We start from the raw sequence: 23,560 nt of genomic DNA, 5'->3' as shown, positions 1-23,560 counted from the left end.
AATGGAGTACAGTCCATTCTCTTTAAAATAACAGTTTAACCTCTATTCCTGAAAAGTGTCCAGTCAACAATTTATAAATGTTAGTTTATAAAGAGCAATCAATACCATTTCTTTTTTTTTTTTTTTGCGGTACACGGGCCTCTCCCGTTGCAACGGAGCACAGGCTCCGGATGCACAGGCTCAGCGGCCATGGCTCACGGGCCCAGCCGCTCCGCGGCATGTGGGATCTTCCCAGACCGGGGCACGAACCTGCGTCCCCTGCATCGGCAGGTGGACTCTCAACCACTGCGCCACCAGGGAAGCCGAATACCATTTCTCATATAGTTGGTACTCAGAAACATTGTTTCAAATGATTAGTTTACTCATTAAACAGATTAAGTGGACAATAATCTGAGAATAACATGGTTTGCTCTCACTTCTTGTCAGACACTATGTTGAATACTTTTTGTACATTAATTTTTTCATACATTAATCTATTTGTTTCTATTTTTAAAAGGCCAAAAAAGAGTTGCGGGATAGGAAAACACAGAGGCTAAGAAGAAGCTTCAAATCCTGTCTCTTCTGTTTACTTGTTGTGCGACCTTGGGCATATTACCAACATTTCTTTGCATAACTATTCACAGAGTGGTTACCAATCTTGTAAGGTAATTGTTAGAATTTATGAATTAATATATGTGACTTGCTTAGAAGTGTGCTTGGAAAATAGTGGAGTACAACGCATTTCAAGATAGTTATTAGGTAACTTGACCAACATGACAATAAGAAGTGTAGTTGGGATTTGTCTGAATCTAGAACTCAGGGTTTTAACCAAAAAAAGAATTTTTATTTCTTAATATTTTATCCATCTGGGTAAAGCAGTGGTAAAATTAGTGAAGATTTGGAAATAGTTTTTAAAATTGTATTTCTTTGAATGAAATTCAACAATAGCTTGTGATGGATAATAGCATAATAACAGCATAATAGTTAATAGTATATATGTCATTTTACATACGATTGCATCTTATCTCTTAGAGGGCAAGCTGCTGGAGAAACTAAAGAACTAGAGTTATTATTACTATTATATATTATTATTAATTGGAATATAATACATTACTATGAATAGGGTAAATATTCAATGGATTCTTCTATCTCTACCTAAAGCAGACCTTGTTCAGAAAAATGATTTAAGAAATACCTTTTTAACCCGTGCCCTTCTCTTCTATTAAGATACGACTTAATTTTTGAAAGTTTTTTTAATATTCATGAGGGAATATATATCTGTATCTTTATTTTTTTTTTTTGCGGTACGTGGGCCTCTCACTGTTGTGCCCTCTCCCGTTGCAGAGGACAGGCTCTGGACGCACAGGCTCAGCGGCCATGGCTCACGGACCCTGCCGCTCCGCGGCATGTGGGATCTTCCCAGACCGGGGCATGAACCCGTGTCCCCTGCATCGGCAGGCAGACTCTCAACCACTGCACCACTAGGGAAGCCCTCTATTTATTTTTGATATTTAAATGATAGTTTCCAGACTCACCATGGTATGAGTTGGAGTAAGAGGGGAATTCAATTTCATAATCAATCAGTTCAAGAGTATTTAATCGATATCTGCCAAATATTCAAAGTTAATGGTGGGTTAATTCTAGAAACTGACTTGAAAGGAATTTAAGAATTCATCTATACTCTCTTTGAGATGTGATCACTCATCTGTTTAATATTTCTAGTGACAGGGAAGTTAGTCTCAAGAAAAATCCATTTGATTTTAACATTGCTTACAAAGATGGTACCACCATTTACAGGTCATTAAGCTAAACTCTTTATTTGAACTTTGCCAATTTATCCCTTCAATATGGTCATTGCTGTCCATAATTTGCAGAGAAGAGAAATAGAGGCTTAAAAAGATGATGTTACCTGTCCAAAGTCACACGGCCATTAATACATTGAAGAGCCAGACCTGAAACTCAGGCTGTCAGACTCCAATCACCCTCAGCAGTCATAACTCTAATCACTGCTCCACCCACTTTCTCGAAGAGTCCTCTTTACCCTGAGTTGGAATCTAGAGGAGTTATTTATTTTATCTCTACTTGCATTCAACCCAGAATCATTTCTGCAGGCCTCAGAGAGCCCAGCCTTCAGTTCCTACTTAAATGAAAGGAGTCTTTTGTAGCCCTTCATTGACTCTTGGTATTGTGGCTAGTGTTAGTTTCTTATTCATATGTATTGATCTGTGATAAATTAATATATCTTCTGAGTAAAATCACACACCCTCTCTCCAAAGTTTGTGACATTTAGAAAGGCAAAAGGCAAAAAAGAGAATGATTTGCCTAATCCTTAGAAAACTGTTGCTTTCCAAACTTAATATGCCCTTTCAAGATGACTATTTGATAATTTGCTAAAACAATATGAAATTTCATTTAACAGCTATAGTTAAGAAACATAACGTCACATATACATATATATACTTTTACCTTTCAATAATTGTGGTCAGCATTCACATAGGTTTCAGCCTAGGGAGCATGAGAGATATCAAATAGATCTATATTAGTACTTTATTGTAGAGAAAACTTCTTTTTAAATACGTTGAAACTTTAAAATAGGAACGCCCTGTCAGCGAAGATTACATCAATCAAACTTCCAGAAAAGTCCTCTTTCTTGGAAAGATTACACTTTTTTATCTTCATCTGTGGTTCTGTTAACCTCCCCCCGCCCCCCGGTTAAATAAACTGGACTGGTTACCACTTTTTTTTTTTTGTGGTACGCGGGCCTCTCACTGCTGTGGCCTCTCCCGTTGTGGAGCACAGGCTCCGGACGCGCAGGCTCAGCGGCCGTGGCTCACGGGCCCAGCCGCTCCGCGGCATGTGGGATCTTCCCAGACCGGGGCACGAACCTGTGTCCCCTGCATCGGCAGGCGGACTCTCAACCACTGCGCCACCAGGGAAGCCCAGTTACCACTTTTTTACTGCAAAAAGAAAGGGCTTCTCAATGTCGGTTGCAAATTAGGATTTCATGGGATAGATTAAAAAAATAAACTACCTTTGCCTGGACCCCATGAGCATATTTAGTTGATCAGGGATGCAGTGGACATCACTCCCACCAAGTGATTTTAAAGTGTTGAGAACCATGGATCATCTCATGGGAAGACGTTGATGAAATAGGAAAGGCCATTTTCGCCTCAGCTAAGTGCCATGGGAATTTGTTCCCCTTTCATTACTTTATATTCCTGAAAACTACTTTAACAATTCCCTGCCATGGAGTTTTCTTCTAATATCTGACCAGGACAATTGAAATGGAAGTGTAATTTTAAGTAATTGAAAGAGGAGCAGTATGGGCAGATGGGTTCTGATCAGGTGACCTGGATCCCTTTACTTTCCATTGATTGACCTTGGAGAAACTACAGCCTCTCAGGCCTTTTAACTCCTCACTAGGACCATCTACTAGTCTCATGCTTAACGTCATTTAAAAAAATGTTGAAATCTTCAGTGGTTTTTCTGGGACCACTCAATTTTTAATCACTGGAGAAAATTATATTTTATTTGAAGTTTGCAAGGGAATTTTTTTTTTTAGAGTAACCATTGTTATCATTTCCTTGAAACTTAATGACCTTTCCTCTGGATCACAATTTTCCATGCCTTTGGAAAAGCATACAAATTCTCCCCCAACAATTTCAGGGATATTGTTCCTACAAATTCTCCCCCAACATTTTCAGGGATATTGTTTGCCATCAAAGCCCCTAAAATGTCTGTTCCCCCTACTCATTGCAGTACCATCAACCAGGCTCAGGAACTATCCACCCTGGCCCTTCACAGACAGAATCCTCATATCTGTGCTCTATGCTCTTAGGACAAATTTCAACTTTCCTGTTATCCTTAGCCACTGTAAATTTACTTCTACATCAGCTAACTATAGCATAGAGCATTCATGTCATTTTTTTTTCCACAAAAGACTATCAACACTTCCAATTCTCTTCTCAAAATACGATCTCAAGATTTTCTAACACATACAGTCATCACCAAATGCTTAAGAAGTCATAAGTCATTAGTAGTTGATGGTCAATTTTTTTTCCATAGATGACATACTATAAATATAAAATAGCAATAAGTCATTCTTTATTACTTATATTACACTTCTTAAATTTGTTTGCTGAAGAAAACCAGGAACAGGAACAGACATTTCTCACAAGAAGCGCACCCTTGAAATGTACTTGGCAATAAGCAAATGAGAAAACAGTAGATGATGTCATATACGTATTGCATCTTATCACAAATACTAGTGACATAATTTAGAATAACCTTTTACATATTGAAAATTGACAAAACTCCTACTGTGCTGGTACTGTTCATTTTGGAAAGCCGGCTGGTATGTAGTGTTTAAGTATTTTAAAACCATCCTTTTGTAGGCCTGTTCCACTTTAGCTAACGTTATGACAGCTTAGCTAGCTCTGTTAGTTTAAAAAAAGACAGCATAGTTTATTCTCTCTCCCTCTCTCTCGCCTGCAGATACAGAATATTAGTATTGGCTTGGCCCAAAAGTTTGCTCATAACAGCTTACGGAAAAAGCCGAACAAACTTTTGGGCCAAGCCAATATTTTTCAATGATGTAAAATAGCCTATTTTAGAGATGGGGAAAGGGTTAATTTGAATGTGTTGTTAATTTAACATGCTGTCAGTTTAAATAGACGAGACATGAACAGGAGTAATTTGATGAAAATTTATAATAATAATAACTTAGTGATGATAATGTATTCTTACTGAAATAGAACCATGTTTTCTCTTTCCCTGCCACTTTTTTTGGTATTAGAGAACGTCCACAACTTGAAAGAAACCACTACATAACTAAAGTCACTTCACCTGTATCCTTTTCCCAACTATCTAATTTATCCAAAGAACATCTCCTTGGTCAGTATTACAAGCTGTTTTATTATTTTTTACACTTGTTTATTAATCATTTTCCATGTCATGTTTTGTCATCAGAGAAGGAAAAAATTATATTTAATTTTTCTTTCTTTTTTTTTCTCTCACATTCTATCTTAAGATTAGAAAACTTAAGAGTTGGTTCAAATCTTCCTTGAAATACAGACACAATATTCTCAGCAAGAGAAATTTTGAATTTAAATTCCATTATCTTGTGTAAAAATTCTTTTAGTCCAATCTTGAAAACACACACACATTTTATAGATATGACCTGCAATTTTCCCCCCGACTTCTGTGTTTTGCAGAGGTTCACAGGTTTTGCTAACAATTTTAAAAGAACTGCTTAATGATCTAATGATTACAATTTGGTAATTAGCTGGAATAGCATTTCAACATGTAACTGATATGCTTTGGCTGGGTTAACCAGTATCCTGGAAACTAGACTAGAGTCATAGCGATTCTGATATTGTTCTTGTCTTCAAAGCCATGCTTTTACTTTGGACCCCGAGACATCTAGCTTTTGTGATTCTGCCACTATCTACCGTTCCCCGAACATTACCAATGCCAAAACTATAGTCATATAGCTTTCCCCTCAAGCTCCATAGTTTTCAGTCATTAGCCAAAAAGAAAGAAAATGTCGAAGGTACTGAGAAAAGTCTAGTGCTTAAAGCTGGTTTCAGCAATTTCAACTTGCGCAAGACCCCATGTTTGTGAAAACAACCCAAGAATCTTTGAACAGGATGTAATCAACCTCCGATCTGCTGAGAAACACTGCAAAAATGACTTCAGCTGCCAAAAATCATAACGTCGTTTACAAGCAGCTCTTCCTAGGTCTAAGGAAGAACTAGCCACACATGTTAAGTTTATGCTGGATTTGGACGCAGAAGCAAGGTAAAGGGCAAATTCTCCCTCCCTCCCCTAAAATACACTGCATCAGAACCCACGAGAAGCTGGGGCCCATTTCAAGGGTGCTGGCAATATTGAGGGAGATTCGTATCCCCAGAAATCCGAACGGTAAGTGACCCCGGACAAAGCGATTCTATTTGGGAGCAATGCCATGCTGCCACTTTCCCTCTGTAAATAAGCTGCCCTGTCTTGCGAAGGCAGAGCTGTTAAATACCTCTTAGTCACCAGCCCCAACCCAAATCTTTCTTTTTTTTTCCCAAAATATTATCTGGCAGCTTCCCTTAAGGGACATCAAGAGCTTGGGAGGGAATATTCACGAATGATCTTTTAGATAACGTTCCATCACAAAAGCCCTGCACCTACCTCTGTGGAGCCGGGCTGATCAGTCCGCATGGGCTGGATGTGAAAAAAGACCCGGGGTGATGGTTTCTCCAAATTTACCAGAAAGAAAGGACCTGGGATGCGTGTCCTTTAAGTGTCTCTAAACATGGTTTGCATAGCTGGATCTCTGCTTATCTGTGCCTTTCGGCTTTCGCTTCCATACATGGATCTGTTCCCAACAGTAACTCCAAGCTGTCGAAAAGAAGCTATCTGGCAGCACTCCGCTTCATCCAACACATGGCTGATAAAAATACACATATAGAGATCCTTCCAGCCAGGCCCATTTCCCGCCCCTCCATCCTGCCACTATGCCTTTTCGCAAATACACGTTCAGATTGGCATTTTTGCTCTCCAGACATTTAGAGAACAACCGGTTTTTACCTGATTCCCACATAGAGCTTTCAGGAGATGGGTTTCCTGAGCTCTGTGAAAACAGATATGATTACAATTCCTTACTAGGGTTTTCATCCTTAAAGATTTTAGTGATAAGATATATATGTGAGACCTGAAAAATATTAGGAAATGAATGAATGAATGGCTGAACAATGGATAACATTGTATAGGGATGAATAAATACACAAGGTATTTCTTTAACTGGGAATAGTTGTTAATTCTCTGGGTTGTTTGTCTTAAAGGATAAGGCAGTAGCACCTGATCAAAGTAATCTAAATCTCTAAGAGAGGAGGAAGGGCCAGGTTCTTATTTGAACAGCTTCTCACTTAGGATAATTGGGACAATTCCTACTAAGCGGCCATCTAGCATATGGTTTGAGATTCAGGAAACTTTTTTTCTTTAATGTTAAAGAATGTAAACCTGAATGGAATACTAATTACTATATTTGTTAACTGTCAGTAGTACTTTAACTGACACATAGCTGTGACCTACATTTTAAGTGGTGGGATGGGTGTGGAGGGGGATAGATCCTGCTGTCTAGTAGAGAGGTGAGACGTACTCCCCTAGGAAGTCCCAGTTCTTTTGAAATCTAGCTTTTCCAGTTTTAAAGTTCTCTCTCTCTCTTTTTTTTCAATTTGTTGTTACTCGTGTAATAAGAGGTCAAAATATGGAGAGAGAGAGAGACCTTTCAAATAACATTTCCCACTGGTTAACTTTTTCAAAATCATGTTAAAACTCTTGTGGAATCTCTTGTTAGAAAAAAAGAAGAAAAAAGAAATTTGAGGCATACAGGCAAAATTCATTTTGGTATATTGAAATGGAGCTAATTTGCTTAAAATATTCCAGAGGAAGAAGGGAGGGACGGACAAAACAAGGTTAACAAAATGATCATTTTTGCAGGTAGTCTATAGGTACACCTATCAACCTGTGAATAGAGAGGTCATTATATTATCTTCTCTACTTTGTGTAGGTTTTAACGTTTCTATAGAAGAAAAAAGAGAGAAGGATACAAAACAGATATATTTATGACAAGTTAGAAAACTCCTAGGTTTTAGTAATCTCTGTGCCACAGCACTAAGGCCAGAACAATAGGAGGCAACATTGTTTTTTATTAAAAATATTCTGTTATTCCAACCTCTCCCTCCCTCCCAGCAATTTTTATATATGCAAATACTATATTTACGTATTTATATAAATATTTATATATACATTTTATGTATAATATATTATACATTATCTTGACCTTCTTACCCTAGAATTATCCTATGAATTAATGTGTGTGGGATAGCTTCCCACACTGGAACAGATGATATGAATGTAAGGCATTGTTTAGTTAATTAGCAGGGCGGTTGATACATTAGGACCCACAGTGACTACGTGTAACAGGGCGCCGGACTCTCCCTTCTGTTCAAAGAATTTGCAGACAGTTTGACTGGCTTAACTTAAAACCTCGGGAATTCTTAGGAACATCCAAGGTATGAGAAGCTTGTATATTCCAAAATGTGTTTGCCCATTATGGGTTGGCCAAACTGAGTTGGCATGTTCTCGGTGAGGTTGGCTGTGGAAGTGGGCCAGCTTCCTGCCTTAGCTTGGATAATCAGTACTCTAGGCCAGGGAGATCTTCCTCAACTCTGGAGGATGCCTTGGGGTGTGTGTATAAGGAAAAGATCTCTTGTTAAGGAGGTTCAAGGCCTATCACGCTTCCAATGAAAGAGGCTAAATTAGTCTCCGTGAAACTTGTAAATGAGAAAGTCAGGATTAACGTATTGACGTCAATTTGTCTAACGCCATGGAGAAGGATACAGCATAGTGCATCTGGGCACACTCTTTCGCTATGGGGTACTTCACACAAGATGTTCCTTTCATCGGAAAGTTCTGCACCTTCCCCCAAGGGTATGTACACATGCGTACACTCCACCTCTGTCTGCCAGAAGAACATACCCTCAGGCTTTTAAGATTCAGCTCAGTGTCTCTTCCTTTCTGAAGTCTTTCCAGACCTCACCGCCAGGTATTCTAAAGCACATATGGCATATTGTAGGTTTTTCCAACATCTCCACCCTTGGCTATTAGACTGTGAACTCCTGGAGGACAGGGAAATCATGTTGCTGTCATTAGGGAATGCAAATCGAAACCACAAAGAGATACCACTCCACAAACACTAGGAGAGCTAGAATAAAAAAGTCAGATAGGGATTCCCTGGTGGCGCAGTGGTTGAGAGTCCGCCTGCCGATGCAGGGGACACGGGTTCGTGCCCCGGTCCGGGAAGATCCCACATGCTGTGGAGCGGCTAGGCCCGTGAGCCATGGCCGCTGAGCCTGTGCGTCCGGAGCCTGTGCTCCACAATGGGAGAGGCCACAACAGTGAGAGGCCCGCGAACCGCAAAAAAAAAAAAAAAAAAAAAGATAGCAAAAAAGATAACATGCATGTGGAGAGATTGAACCCTCATACACTGCTGGTGAGAATATAAAATGGCGCAACTGCTTCAGAACACAATCTGACAGTTCCTCCAATGATGAAACATAGAATTACCATGTAACCCAGCAATTCCATTCCCGAGTATATACCCAAGAGGAATGAAAACAAATGTCAGTACAAAAACTTGTACACAAATATTTACAGCAGCATCATTCATTATAGCCAAAAGGTGTAAACCATTGAGGTGTTCGTTAACAGATGAATGAATAAGCAGCATAGGGCTTATCTATACAATGGAATATCATTCAGCCAGAAAGAGGAATGAAGTACTGATTCATGCTACAAATGGATGAACTCTGGAAACACGCTAGTTGAAAGAAGCCAGTCAAAAGCAAAATGTTGCTTTTGTATTCCCAACACACATCACAGTGTCTGTTATATAGTAACCTTCACAAGCTTGTTGAAAAACTAAATGCATTGATAAATGAGTGAAAAACGGATAAATGCCAGTTAACTCTCAACGAGTGGCCATTAGCCTGGCAGCCCTCCCTGCTGGGTAAGGTATAAAAATCTCAAATAGCCCACTGTCCATCTGGATAGAGACTATCAACTCAAAGGAGACAGAAAAACAGAGCGTCCAAAAATATCAACATTGTTTTGATTTACCTGGGCAGATTACCTGATGCTTCCAGTTACCTAAAACAGCAGGCCATGGTGTTAGCACAGATCATTTAGAGTGGATGTCCGACACAAATTATTAGTCTTAAAGAGGGAGGTGAGGATTGTAATTTTTAAAAAGATCACAGATATTCAATTTTTGGTGATTAAAATATTTTTTTTTTTTGTCTAAGCATATGGAGGGAATCTTTTACTAAAGATTTTTAAGGCACACAGCAAGTTTTTAAAGGGTTTCAAGGCAAATTAATAGCAAAAAAACCCATTCTATCTTTCAAGACTAGCAATGAGAAAAAGAGATTAAATACAGTTCTTACCCTTGAAGAACCAGCTCAAATGTCATTTTTCTTCTAAATAGATTTTCTTGACTTGTTCCCAGCATCACCACTGACATAGTAATTAAATTTTGTCTGTTAGCACAGTGTCCAAACATCTTCTTTAAAACACCTTTATTAAAAAAAAACCAAAAAACAAAAAAAACACCTTTTATTGCCAGACCATTCACTGAACTAAAGTGTACATACAATTCAATGGTTTTTAGTATATTCGCAGATATGTGCAACCATCACCACAATCAATATTAGAACATTTTCATCTCATTCCTATCCTTCCATCCTCCCCAGCTCTAAGGAACCGGTAATCAACTTTCTGTCTCTATGGATCTCCCTATTCCAGACTTTTATATGAATGGAATCATGTAATATGTGGTCTTTTGTGACTGGCTTCTTTCATCTTCTTTCTTGAAGATATGCCTATTTAGATTTTTTGCCCATTTTTTAATTGGGTTATTTGTCCTTTTATTACTCAGTTGTAAATGTCCTTTATATATTCTAGATACAATTCACTTAGCAGATATATGATTTGCAAATACTTTCTTGCATTCAGTGTATTGTTTTCTCATTTTCTTGATGGCACTCTTTGAAGTACAAGTTTTAAATATTGATCAAATCCAATTTATTTATTTTTTCTTTTGTTGCTCATACTTTTGTTATCATAGCTAAGAATCCTTTGCCAAGTCAGAAGTCATGCAGGTTTGTCCCTATGCTTTCTTCTAAGAGTTTTAAAGCTTTAGTTCTTACATGTAGGTATTCCATCTAGTCTGAACTAACTTTTCTTTATGAAATGTACTTCATTCTTTTGTGTCTTAATATCCATTTGTCCCAGCACTATTTGTTGAAAAGACTGTTCCTTCTCATTGAATAGTCTTGGTAACCTTGATGATTATCAGTTGACTTTAGATGTATAGGTTTATTTCTGGAGTCTCAATTTATTCCTGTTAAGCTATATGTCTATCCTTTGCCAGTAACACACTGTCTTCATTACATTATTTTGTAGTAAGTTTTGGAATTAGGATGTGTGAATTCTCCTATTTGTTCTTCTTTTTTCCAGAATTATTTGGGTATTCTGGGTTCCTTTCAATTCAGTATGAATTTCAGAATCATGTTGTCAATTTTCATAATGAAGTCAGCTGAAATTCTGATACGAATTATGTTGAATCTGTAGATCAGTTTAGGGAGTAATGCCATCTTCACAGTGTACAATCTTCTGATACATAAACATGGGATGCTTTCCATTTCTTTGGATCATCTTTAATTTCTTTCAAAAATGTTTTGTAGTTTTCAGAGTACGTTTTGCACTTTTTGATAAATTTATTTCTAGGTATGGTATTTTTTTGATGCTATTGTGGATGGAATTGTCTTCTTCCTTTCATTTTCAGACAGAAAATGAAGTCACCTGGGTCTTTGTTTTCTTTATGGGTAGTTTTTTGAAAACTAATTCAATCTCTACACTCGCTATAATTTTACTCAGATTGTCTATTTCTTCCTAAATTAGTTTAGGTAGTTTGTGTCTTTCGAGGAATTTGTTATTTCATCTAAGTTATCAATTTGTTGGCATACAATTGTTCACAGTATTTCTTTTAATCATTTTTTATTTCTGTAAGATTGGTAATAATGTCCCCTCTTAATGTCTTGAGGCTCTTTTTTTCTTGGTCAAGCTAGCTAAACATTTGCCAATTTATGTTTACAATTGTTGTATCTTTCTGATGAATTGGCTTCTTTCCATTATAAAATGTCCCTTTTTATCTGTAGTAACATTTTCTATTTTAATATCTATTTTGTCTAACTTAGTATTTCCTATGGTTGCTATTTGCATGATCTATCATTTTTCTATCCTTTAACTTTCAATCCATTTGTGTCTTTGAATCTAAAGTGTATCTTCTGTAGACATGTCACTGGATCATGTCTTTCATTTGCTTGTTTTTAATCCAGTCTGACAATCTCTGCCTTTTGATTGGATTGTTTAACCTACTCACATTTAATATTATTGATATAGTTGAATATACATGTTTCATTGTACTTTTTATTTTCTGTATGTCTCATGTCTTTTTTTTGTTCCTCTATTCCTACTTTACTGATTTCTTTTTCACTAAGTGAATATTTTTTAATGTAACATGTTAATTCCTTTAATGATTTTTTACTATGTTTTTGAATTATTATTTAGTGGTTGCTCTAGAGTTACTATATACATATTAACTCATCAGAATCAGTTTCATATTTAAACTAGCTTAATTACAGCAATACAGAGAAATACTACTCCTATATAGCTCATTCCTTTTCCTCCTTTTTGTAATATTTTTGTTATATGTATTATAATTATTAATGTTCCAAAACCAACAGTACATTGTTACAACTATTACTTTACCACCTATAATCACTTTATTAGCCCAATACATCTTTGCTCCCACTGCCTCCTTTGTGCTATTTTTGGCAAATATATTACAGATTTATTACATTTTTATATGTTATAGGTCTAACAAGACTACACTAAGGCCAATTTACTAAGGCCAGTTGGGAGCCAGAGGATCTTTTCAACCTGGAAAGCGAGCAATCTGAGGGCAAGAGTGAGCTTGTTGTTGTTATTTATAGAGATTTGTAGCTTAGTAAATGTTTTGGCTACTTTCCTATTGACCATCACTATTTCTCTTTCACCTAATGGAGAAATTGACCACTAACCTTGTAAGGCTGTAGTTTTCATTATGTATTATAAATGTGTGATTAATGGAAAGAGATAGCTCTATTGGCAAAGCTGTATGAGTTCAATATAGTCCCATGGCTAGTAATTTTCTGACCTGGCTCAGTCTCTTAAAATTCCAAGCACAGGGTAGAGAGCTGGCTTTCCCTGTCCTTTCTGTGTAAGGTGAACCTCAGCATTTATGGAGATAAACTTCCAAACTCCCTGTTTGATTCTTATTCTGACTTTCCTTCTTGTCAGCCAGTGTGTTTTCTGTCATTTCCTATTGGATGACTTTCAATCCTATCTTTCTCTCTGCTGTGGTCTCTCCACAGATTCCTAGCTGTTTAAACACCCCCTTTGTTTTGCAGGGCTGCATAAATTACCTCATCTAATTATTGCACTTATAGACATCCCAAGGGCAGGAATACTTGCAAACAGTCATTAAAGACATGAGGTTTGGAGTTAGGAACAGGGCAAACATTGGCAAATGAAGTATTACATCATGAGGCGTACATTAGTATAAGATGTCTAAAATGTAGCCTCTTACCTAATAGGTGAAGTTGTGATCTGGTCTTCCATGACTATCTGCCTTGATTCTAACAAAATATCACATCATCAATATTTGTACTCATTTTTACTAAAGTAGGTTATATTTTATCATCTCAGAAGCATACTAGCTAATGGAACTCTGAAGTAACTTTCTTCTACTCTACAATCAAGCACTGAAATGTCTGGAAGGAAGTGAAACTATTAAATTCTGGTGGCATTTCCAGATGAAAGCGTCACAAATCCAAACACTGAGTGACTCAGTCCACCCACTGGTGTGGCTTTTATCTCTGGTCCTCAGCAGGTATCAGGTCTGTACCCCAGTGAGCAGGCTGCAGACTGCCCGGCCTACAGGCATTCTGCCTAGGTTTTCTTAAAACAGCAGACCCGCTTTGATTTTGTTTGTTTGTTTGTTTTTTGCAGTACGCAGGCCTCTCAACTGTTGTGGCCTCTCCCTCTGCGGAGCACAGGCTCCGGACGTGCAGGCTCAGCGGCCATGGCTCACGGGCCCAGCCGCTCCGCGGCATGTGGGATCTTCCCGGACCGGGGCATGAACCCATGTCCCCTACATCGGCAGGCGGACTCTCAACCACTGCGCCACCAGGGAAGCCCTGATTTTTATATCTTTTTATTGAACTGAAATCAGCAATAGATGACAAAATGTCTATCTAACACTGGGCATTATTTCTGCCTGTAGCTCAGCCTTTTATTTAGATTCAGCATCTTGGTTACTGATACATAGGTGAACACAAACTGGGATCTTGCTATATTCCTTAAGACTTGTTTTAGTTCAGGCTGCATCAGCAGAATACCATGGACTGGGTGACTACACAGCAAACATTAGTGGAAGTGCAGGAGTTCTGGAGTCTGGAAGGCTGAGATCAGGGTACCAGCATGATTGGGTTCTTGGTGAAACTCCTCTTCCTAGTTTACAGATGGGCACCTTCTTGCTGTGTCCTCACATGATGGAGAGTGAGAGCTTTTGTCTCTTCAGCCTCTTATAAGGGTACCGATCCCACCATGGGGACTTCATTCTCATGACCTCCTCTAAACTTAATTACCTCCTAAAGCCTTCATCACATTGAAATATGATTGGGGATTAGGGCTTCAACGTATGGATTTTGGGCAGACACAGACATTCATTCAATAACAGGACTTGATTATCGTTACTTGTTATTCTTCACTTCTCTGTTGTGGAGGAGCCGCCACTGTGCCTTGTTATTTTAATTATGCATGTAAGCCCTGTACTATAAATATCTCCCATTCTATGGGTTGCCTTTTCACTCTATTAATGACATCATTCTGATTTTCCTTTGGTTCTTTGAATAGCTGGCTTCTGTAAATCTTGTGGGTCTCACCTCAGATACAAAGTCCTCAGCAAGATCTTCTTTAATCACATTCTTTAGAATTACATCAATGAAACATTTTAAGCAGAGGCACATCGTGATCGGATTTACATTTTTAGAAGATCAATCATGCTGTGTAGATGATAGATATGAGAGACCAGTTAACATGCTCTTGAGAAATTCCTGAGTACATCTTGGTTGCCCTCGGTTTAAGACGGTGGCAGCAGAGGGGAAAGTAGTGGATGAAGCCTGAGATATATTTAACAATGAAATCTGGGATTTGGTGAATTGAATGTGAGAGACTGAGAGAGACAGTGGTAGCATGTTTGCCTCTCAGATTTCTGGCTTAACTATTTGGGTGGATGAGGGCACCATTTAAAGCCAAATTCTTATCTTGTCCCTCCCTGTTCAACATTTTTCAATACTTCCCTAAACCCTTCAGGATAAAGTGTAAATATCTTAAGTTAGTTTTCAAAATGTTTCAACAGTTACTTGTTCACATCTTATTCTCATCTCTGGTCACTCACCCACCAAGATTCTTTCATTTATTCACTGCAAATGACCTGGTGTATGCATTCTGGCCAGTTAGAAAACCTTGGTTTTCCTCACACTTATGCTATTTCCCCCCATGCCTTTTCTTTTTGCCTAGACTATCCTTCATTCTTTATTTAGCTAACTCTCTTTGAATTTAAAGGCTCAGATCAACTGTTCCCTCCTCTGGGAAGAAGATGTTTCCTGTATAGTTTAGGTAGTGGCATACTTTGACATTCCGCTCTATAATTGTAGGGTAATTACTTTTTTATTGGTTTGCTTTTCAATTAGCCTTCAAGTTTCATAAAGTCAGACAATAGATTTCATTTGTACTTGTATCATTAGGACTTAGCATACAATAGGTGTTCAGTACAATATATAACTGAATAAATGACTAAATGGACAGATGAATAAATTATTCTTGATTCGAAGGATAGAGAAAGATTTCATGGAATAATTGCCTGGAATTTTGCCTTTGAATTAGACTCTTCACTCTTAAGCAGGGATAGCATTGAGATAGGCATAAATCCTGGCACAGATCAAGTACCGAGTATATGTGTCCTGAGTTCCTGAGTGAATAAATGGTAAGTGAGAAGGCAGGGATTCCAGGCAGACAGAAGAGTTGGGGTAGTAGTAACAGGGTACTGGATGTGTTTGGCTAATTGTGAGGGGTCCACTTTTTTGGCTGACTCTCGGGGTGATTGAAGGGGATAGTGGAAACCCAGAGGGCCTCAAGTTGCAGGTGCAGCATTTTGGTTTGGGGTCTGTTAAGTGGAGGAGTTATGGCACTGTCGAAATTGCTGAAGTTGGGATTAACATATATACACTACCATGTATAAAATACACTACCAGTAAAAAAACACTACCACAAAGACCTATTGTATAGTATAGGGAACTCTACTCAATATATTTTTTTTGTTTGTTTGTTTATTTTATTAGAGTATAGTTGATTTACAATGTTGTGATTCAGTGATTCAGTTATACGTCTACATACATTCGTTCTTTTTCAGATTCTTTTCTCATATAGGTTATCACAGAATATTGAGTAGAGTTCCCTGTGCTATACAGTAGGTCCTTGTTGGTTGTCTATCTTATATATAGTAGTATGTAATAATCAATATTTTGTAATAACCTATAAGGGAAGAGAATTTGAAGAATGTAGACATATATGTGTATATATATATATATATATATATACACATATATATGTATATATATATAACTGAATTGCAGTGCTATACATCTGAATCTAACACAATATTGTAAATCAATTATACTTCATTAAAAACTTTTATTGAAAAATTAAAAATTTAAAACATAAAAAAGGAATGATATTACCAACACCAAAAAATAATTGCTGTTTTTTATAAGACTTCATTTTCCTACTTGATAAGATTTGATGATAACAGAATACTAGAACAGTCATAGAAGCAAATGTTTACAGAGACAGGTTGGTGTATTCTCATTTGGCACCCTATGGAAGAAAATACTTAATGCCTTCTTTGTTCCTAAAGGGACACCTTACATTCTAAGTCAACTATTGAATTTAATATGTTAGAGGAGAAGAAGGAAAAGACAGAGAGGTGTAGTATGCCTAATCACTGGTCAGAATGAAGTGCTGGGGCTTCAGCTAGTTTGAAAATTGATCTGCCATGCTAATATGATTGCTGGCATTTTAAATTCTGTCCAGAGCATTGGAAAGCAGAATCATTGTACTTAACATAATAGATTGCCTCTAAGAGGTCTCTTAAATAATTCTAATAATCCTATATAACAGGTATATTTAATTCATTTGCTATCTTTATTGTTAAAATATTTGATTATTTGTGTTATACATCCTTGTATTTCAGACTATGCGATCTGGTGCTTTGAAGTCATTACTGGAAACTTGGCTCTAACTGAGCTGGCCGTATCCAGGAAGATGATCGTGGGTAAATCCACCTCATTGTCGCTCTCTTCGAAGGGCTTGATTCTCCTATTCTGTGCCATTTGTAAATGACAGGCTCTCTTGCCTCCTCTTCTTTCCAAACTCATGTCCCATGACCCGCAAGGAACGTTTTGTTATTATTATTATTTGCAAGGAGAATGTTCAAGCTTCTACTTAGGAGACCTCGAACAAAAGAATAGAAAGCCTGAAGCGGTCTCAAATTCCTTCTGGGCACCAAGGCCTCCAGCCCATCATAGGTGCCCAATGATACTCTTTGCCTTTATGTGACATACGAGGACCTCACTCCAGGGTGGGGGCAGAACATTATACTTATTACAGAATTTAGTTCTATACCTCACTAAAAAAATAAGCAAGACAAAACAGTATTCAATTATTTTTGCTTTCTATTGGGACTATAGATTTTCCTTTTTAAGTGGATTCGAATATTCCTGACTTCAGAATCTGAGCCTGTTATGCACTTTGTAATCTATTTATGATACCTAACATTGTGTTCTATTCTGAAATAAATGAATTCCTAAAGGAATAAATAACTTCCTAAGGGAATATTACTTCCCTTAATTCACTCAGATTTTGCTCTTATCCAAATTATTTGTCACCAGACCCTGACTATAAAAAAAATCAGTGCTTCAAAAGTTTTACTAATTATAATAGTGCCTCATTTAAAGTCTTTTTTTTTTTTTTTTTTTTTTGCGGTACGCGGGCCTTTCACTGTTGGGGCTTCTCCCGTCGCGGAGCACAGGCTCAGCAGCCATGGTTCACGGGCCCAGCCGCTCCGCGGCACGTGGGATCCTCCCGGACCGGGGCACGAACCCGCATCCCCTGCATCGGCAGGCGGACTCTCAACCACTGCACCACCACGGAAGCCCTAAAGTCTATTTTAACTTCCTATACAGACAGCCTCATTAAGCACAATTATGTCCATGGGCTTATCTCTATAGAACAGGCGGAGACATTAATGCTAAAATAAAGCACAATGAAGAAGTGGGTTTTTTATTTTTTTGATATAAGTTTTGTTGAGTTATATTAGGCAGAGCTTGAAGAGATGAACTGAAATAAGAGTAAGCAACTTCAAGGCATTTTGACTGCAATTGTTGGACAACTGAGTGGAGAGAAAACACTGGAATGCCTTATTACCATTCTCTCTCAACAGCCTAGTTGGACCCCAGGGAATATTTTTTTGGGGGGAGGGTGATTTAAAGGCAGTGATGAATGAGCAGGCTAGTTGGGATCAGATTGCGTAGGGCCAGTAAGGTTGGTACTAACTTGGGGGAATTGAGTGGTGACGATGAGGCTGAAAATGTAGGAAAGCATTTCTCCAAACACACCTGGCCATTGGTCCCAAAGAAAAATCAAGAGACTTTAAAAAAATTGCAGGTTACTAAACATTTCTTAGGAACTAACCATGTCTGGAGGCTCATTACACCCGTCTAAGCCCATCAGTTATTATATATGTCATCTAAGCTATTCATTAACACAGGAAAAAGGCAATGGCAAGTGTTTAGAAAAATGCACAGATGTTACATGAGGATGTATGTTTTTCCCAACCAGAGATTATATTATTTAAAATACGTTAGAACTATCTACAAGCTACTTTAAGGAGATGGCTTTCTGAATGAAACAAGTTCAGTAAATCACTCAGCTTTTCTGCAGTCTTTTCCTCCTGCAGGTAAAATTTTAACCACGGTGGAGGGAGAAAATCTCTGGTCCAAAAAACAACAAATTTGTTATCCACAGGTACAGATAAATGGAAACTACAGCTCTTCAATGACAGCATTAGTCATTGTGATTTTTAAAAATTTGTTACAGAGTCAAGTAACATGGTAAGTGTCATAAAATGCTTCAGCGTATTCCTATGCTTGTGCATTTGCTCTAAGGACATAAAGAGGCAAATATTAAAGCAATGTGTTCTGGTCAAGAAACAGCTGGCAATGGCAACAATCTGACATGGAGCCATCAAGAACTGAAGGTTTATTTTGAATGAGAGGTGTTGTCCACCTGTGAGACTGAGTGATGGCAGCTGAGAATAAGTGCAAACAGAATCAATAGTGAGTCCAGGTATGAAGTTATTGGGAATCTATCTTGTGTTCCATCTTTTTCTGCTGCCGTGTTCACACTACATCCATAGACTGCAATTCTGTCTGTGGAGGAGGAAGAAAGTTCTTCAGTTTATTCTTATTCTTAATGACAACTTCTGAGCTGTCATGATTTGGAATTATAATGATAAAAATGGCTCTTTCAGATAAAAGAAGCAATATATTCCAAAGTCGAATTATGTATTGGACAAGTAAGAATGCTTCATCATTAGTCTTTAATATGCTTTGCCTCTACAGTTTGCCATCAGTTTTTATATTAGTTGTTCTCCCTTTTCTGTAGTTGTATAGCTTTGAGCCAAGTCATTTCATCCTTCCTGGTCCCTACCAAGGTTACAATTTTATTGCTATAGACCATAGGAACTGCTCAATTAATTATTTGTTGTTGAACAACCTAAAATTGCAACCTTTTCTATTTGGACGCCACTTTAAGAATTTGCGTAGGGAGGGTGGCAGAGAGGGAGACACAAGAGGGAAGAGATATGGGAACATATGTATAACTGATTCACTTTGTTATAAAGCAGAAACTAACACACCATTGTAAAGCAATTATACTCCAATAAAGATGTAAAAAAAAGAATTTGCAAATATTTTAGCATACATTATTTAATTAAACTTCACTGTGACACAAAGATAATATTGTCAAAAACATGTGTTGTTTTTTGGGGTTTTTTTTTTGCGGTACGCGGGCCTCTCACTGCTGTGACCTCTCCCGCTGCGGAGCACAGGCTCCGGCCACACGGGCTCAGCGGCCACGGCTCACGGGCCCAGCCGCTCCGCGGCACATGGGATCTTCCCGGACCGGGGCACGAACCCGTGTCCCCTGCATCGACAGGCGGACTCTCAACCACTGCGCCACCAGGGAAGCCCAAAAATATGTGTTTTTTAAGCCTCATTATTTTATAGTCATACTCCAGTATCATACACACATATCACAGACACAGAGAAAGACAGACACATACCTATGTAAGCAATATTCCCCAAACTTATGCTTTGTGCTTTGTTTTAGGATTTCCTTATCAATAAAGTTAAAAAGAAATAGAAACCCTCCTCCTAGTTATATTACAAAAAAGACCATTTAATGATTCAGAAATCTTTCCCCTTTCCTTTTTTTGGGGGATTCCTATAATTATGTAAGGCACTGATTGGGCCAGTTACCACATGGAATACGAATATGAATAAGATGAAATTCTTCACTTCAATGAGACTAAAAGTCATTTGCTTTCTTCACCCAATCCTTCCCAACCAGCACTCTCACTAGACAATTTCAGTTGAAAAAAAAGGCACTTATTTTAGAACCTGGGGAGGCAAGCTGGAGCCTGGGCAGACTTTACACTTGTTGGAACTGTTCTGACAGTGCTTAGATGTACAACACTCTTTTTCATCTGGTTGCCTTTATAATGCAAAGGGTAGAGGCAAATGCTTCAGAGCACAATCAGTGGGTCCAGTATTGAAATACTCCTCTTAATGACAATACCAGCTTACTTCATTTGTTCATGGATCACTTGACAAATGAGAAAGAACAGCAGGCCTTCGAGGACCTAGAGAGCTGGCTCCCAATTCATTACCAAGGGAGGGTGTTAAAATGCATAGAAATGTTAAATCTCTACTAAAAAAAAATCAATGAATGACACATCTAGTTGCAGTTCATTTGACCTCGATTTAAAAATCACTTGCAATCTTAAAAAAGAATGGTTCTGAAGTATAAAAAGTATTTGAGTTTCACCTGCTGAATGTTAATGCATTTGAAATATCGGAGGGGAAGCTGTCAAAAGGAAGAAAAATATCTGTATCACCACCCACACTCTCTCAAACAAAAATTATAATGTAGTTGTACGGAAGTACATTCTGTGTAACACGGATTTTGTTAAAATGTGTGTGTGTGATCCTATAGGCTTAAAAAGCGTCAGGTCTGACCATGAGACAAAATAATAATACCACTAGTTGGTATTCATACAGCATTTTTCTATTGAGGACCCTAAAGCGTTTTATGGGCATAACTCCATCTTCTTGTGTTGTTATTTGGAATCTTAGCCAGAATGCTATAGCATATCTAGCAAGCTGGAAAATGGTCAAGCCTCCCTGTAGATGAAGTTTTTAGGGATTTAATTTCTTGTTGCAAACCTGGGAGACAAGAGGGTAATGATCGCTAAACCTAGGCAACTCATGCACCTGGGTGATGTCTCCGTGGAGTGTTGCTACACATGGTATGTAGGACATCATTTAAGCCCCAGCCCCAGCAATGCTATGCTCCATTTAATACTCTGCCAAGTAACAAATTAAAAGGCACAACTTTAACTCAATCACTTTTTTGAAAGGTCTTTACTTCAAACTGTCTTTACTGAGAAGTGAGGATTTATTCCAAAAATGAAAATCTGACGAAGAGGCTATATAAGACTTTCTAGTGTTACAGAAACAGTCTATAAAATTATTTTTCTAGTTAAAGCATTTATATTTCACATCAAGATTGTTATTTTAAGGTTAAGATTTTTATTAAGGTTAAGATATTTATTAAAGAACCACTGGGTCCTTATGATATGAGGATTTATCCAAGATAAAGCATATCGTTGCCATGGAGATCAGTAAATAGTCTTGATCTGGAATACTAGTTCCCACTGCCAAGACATGGGTAGAAGAAGGTGGTCCCCACAGACTCTGTTTTCTCTAGACTAAAAATACAGTATGATTTCTATTAAAGGTCAATTAAAAAAATTTCTTGGTGGTTTAGCCTAAAGGAAACATACCCTATCATTTTCAGAACAATTAAGCAGTGAGCTCACGCTCCACTATTTTGAGATTATATTTGTAGGCAATATTAATTATGCTCACACTATGTCATGTCAAAGGTGGTGTAGCAACTGCAGCTTTTTTTAGTGCTGTTTCATATGGTCTTAAAAAAATAAATAGTTTATAGAGATACATACATTACAGACATAAATTACTTCCTTTTAAGGTTGCCAGTATAAGCTTAGCACATTGAATTTAACTTTAAAAAGTTGGGTTGGTTTGCAAAATATTGCTCCAGATGGTTGTGATGAACATGAATTCTATCAAGATTGTTTTTATGCCCTCTAGTCAAGAAAGCGAAAGCCTTAGCAATTTGTCCTGAAGTTTATTATTAAATAATATGTCAACATAAATTTAATTAACATATATATGTATATTATATATGAGGCTATAGAATTTGCAAAGTGATTTTACCACGAATCACTTGCCTGATCCTCACGTTGCGGTACGCAGGCCTCTCACTGTTGTGGTCTCTCCCGTTGCAGCGCACAGGCTCCGGCCGCGCAGGCGCAGCGGCCCTGGCTCACGGGCCCAGCCACTCCGCGGCACGTGGGGTCCTCTCGGACCGGGGTACGAACCCGCGTCCCCTACATCGGTAGTAGGACTCTCAACCACTGCGCCACCAGGGAAGCCCAAGGGTAGGTTCTTTATATAGAGTATTTGTTCGGCTGTTTCCAGTTTTTTGTTTTTTTTTTTTTGCGGTATGCGGGCCTCTCACCGCTGTGGCCCCTCCCGCCGTGGAGCGCAGGCTCCGGACGCGCAGGCGCAGCGGCCATGGCTCACGGGCCCAGCTGGTCCGCGGCACGTGGGGTCCTCTCGGACGGGGGTACGAACCCGTGTGCCCTACATCGGCAGGCGGACTCTCAACGACTTCGCCACCAGGGAAGCCCAAGGGTAGGTTCTTTATATAGAGTATTTGTTCGGCTGTTTCCAGTTTTTTTTTTTTTTTTTGCGGTACGCGGGCCTCTCACTGCTGTGGCCCCTCCCGCCATGGAGCACAGGCACCGGACGTGCAGGCTCAGCGGCCATGCCTCACGGGCCCAGCCGCTCCGCGGCATGTGGGATCTCCCCGGACCAGGGCACGAACCCGCGTCCCCTGCATCGGCAGGCGGACTCTCAACCACTGCGCCACCAGGGAAGTCCATGTTTCCAGTTTTAAATGAGTGTAATTCATCAAGGGATCAACGCTTACTAAAGTATATGCATATTGATGGACTCTGCTTGTAGTTCTGAAGTATGTGCTTTCCTCTGCTGAAACATCACTTTTTTTATGCAGGCTCATCCCTCCCTGAACATCATTTATAAAAGCTGTAACTCGACTTGATAAGGAACTCATTTTTCTCACCTGCCCCCCAGGAGAGATGTCTGCTGGTTCCTGCTACCCAGGTCCCCAGAGTTAAATGTTTCATGTCTCTGTCGGCTTCCTTATCATCTTACCCTTCATTCCTACCAGCCACCTCCATGACTTTCCACAATTTTAATTCTCTCCTTAAATTATAAAGTTCGCTTCTTATGTTTGCAACCAGAGAATCCTGCTTGCTACAGAAGAGTAAAAAGAAAGTGTTTTAATTAGTGCTTTCTCCCCATTTGAGCGGTACTGTAAAATAACCCAATATTTTTGTCATCAAGCATTATTTATT

General features: G+C 38.5%; 1 protein-coding gene across 1 annotated transcript in view; it reads right to left on the bottom strand.

Moving 5' to 3' along the window:
• SLC8A1 (solute carrier family 8 member A1) overlaps positions 1–6,226 on the bottom strand; it is a 408,136-nt gene extending 401,910 nt beyond the window's left edge. The window contains exon 1 of the mRNA XM_065891224.1: positions 6,157–6,226. The gene's annotated coding sequence lies outside the window, so the exon portion shown is untranslated. The remainder of the gene's footprint in view (positions 1–6,156) is intronic.
• Positions 6,227–23,560: the final 17,334 nt, after the last annotated feature.

The sequence above is a fragment of the Phocoena phocoena genome, chromosome 14 (assembly GCF_963924675.1).
Source record: "Phocoena phocoena chromosome 14, mPhoPho1.1, whole genome shotgun sequence".
NCBI lineage: Eukaryota > Metazoa > Chordata > Mammalia > Artiodactyla > Phocoenidae > Phocoena > Phocoena phocoena.
This window is presented reverse-complemented; position numbering and strand designations above follow the sequence as displayed.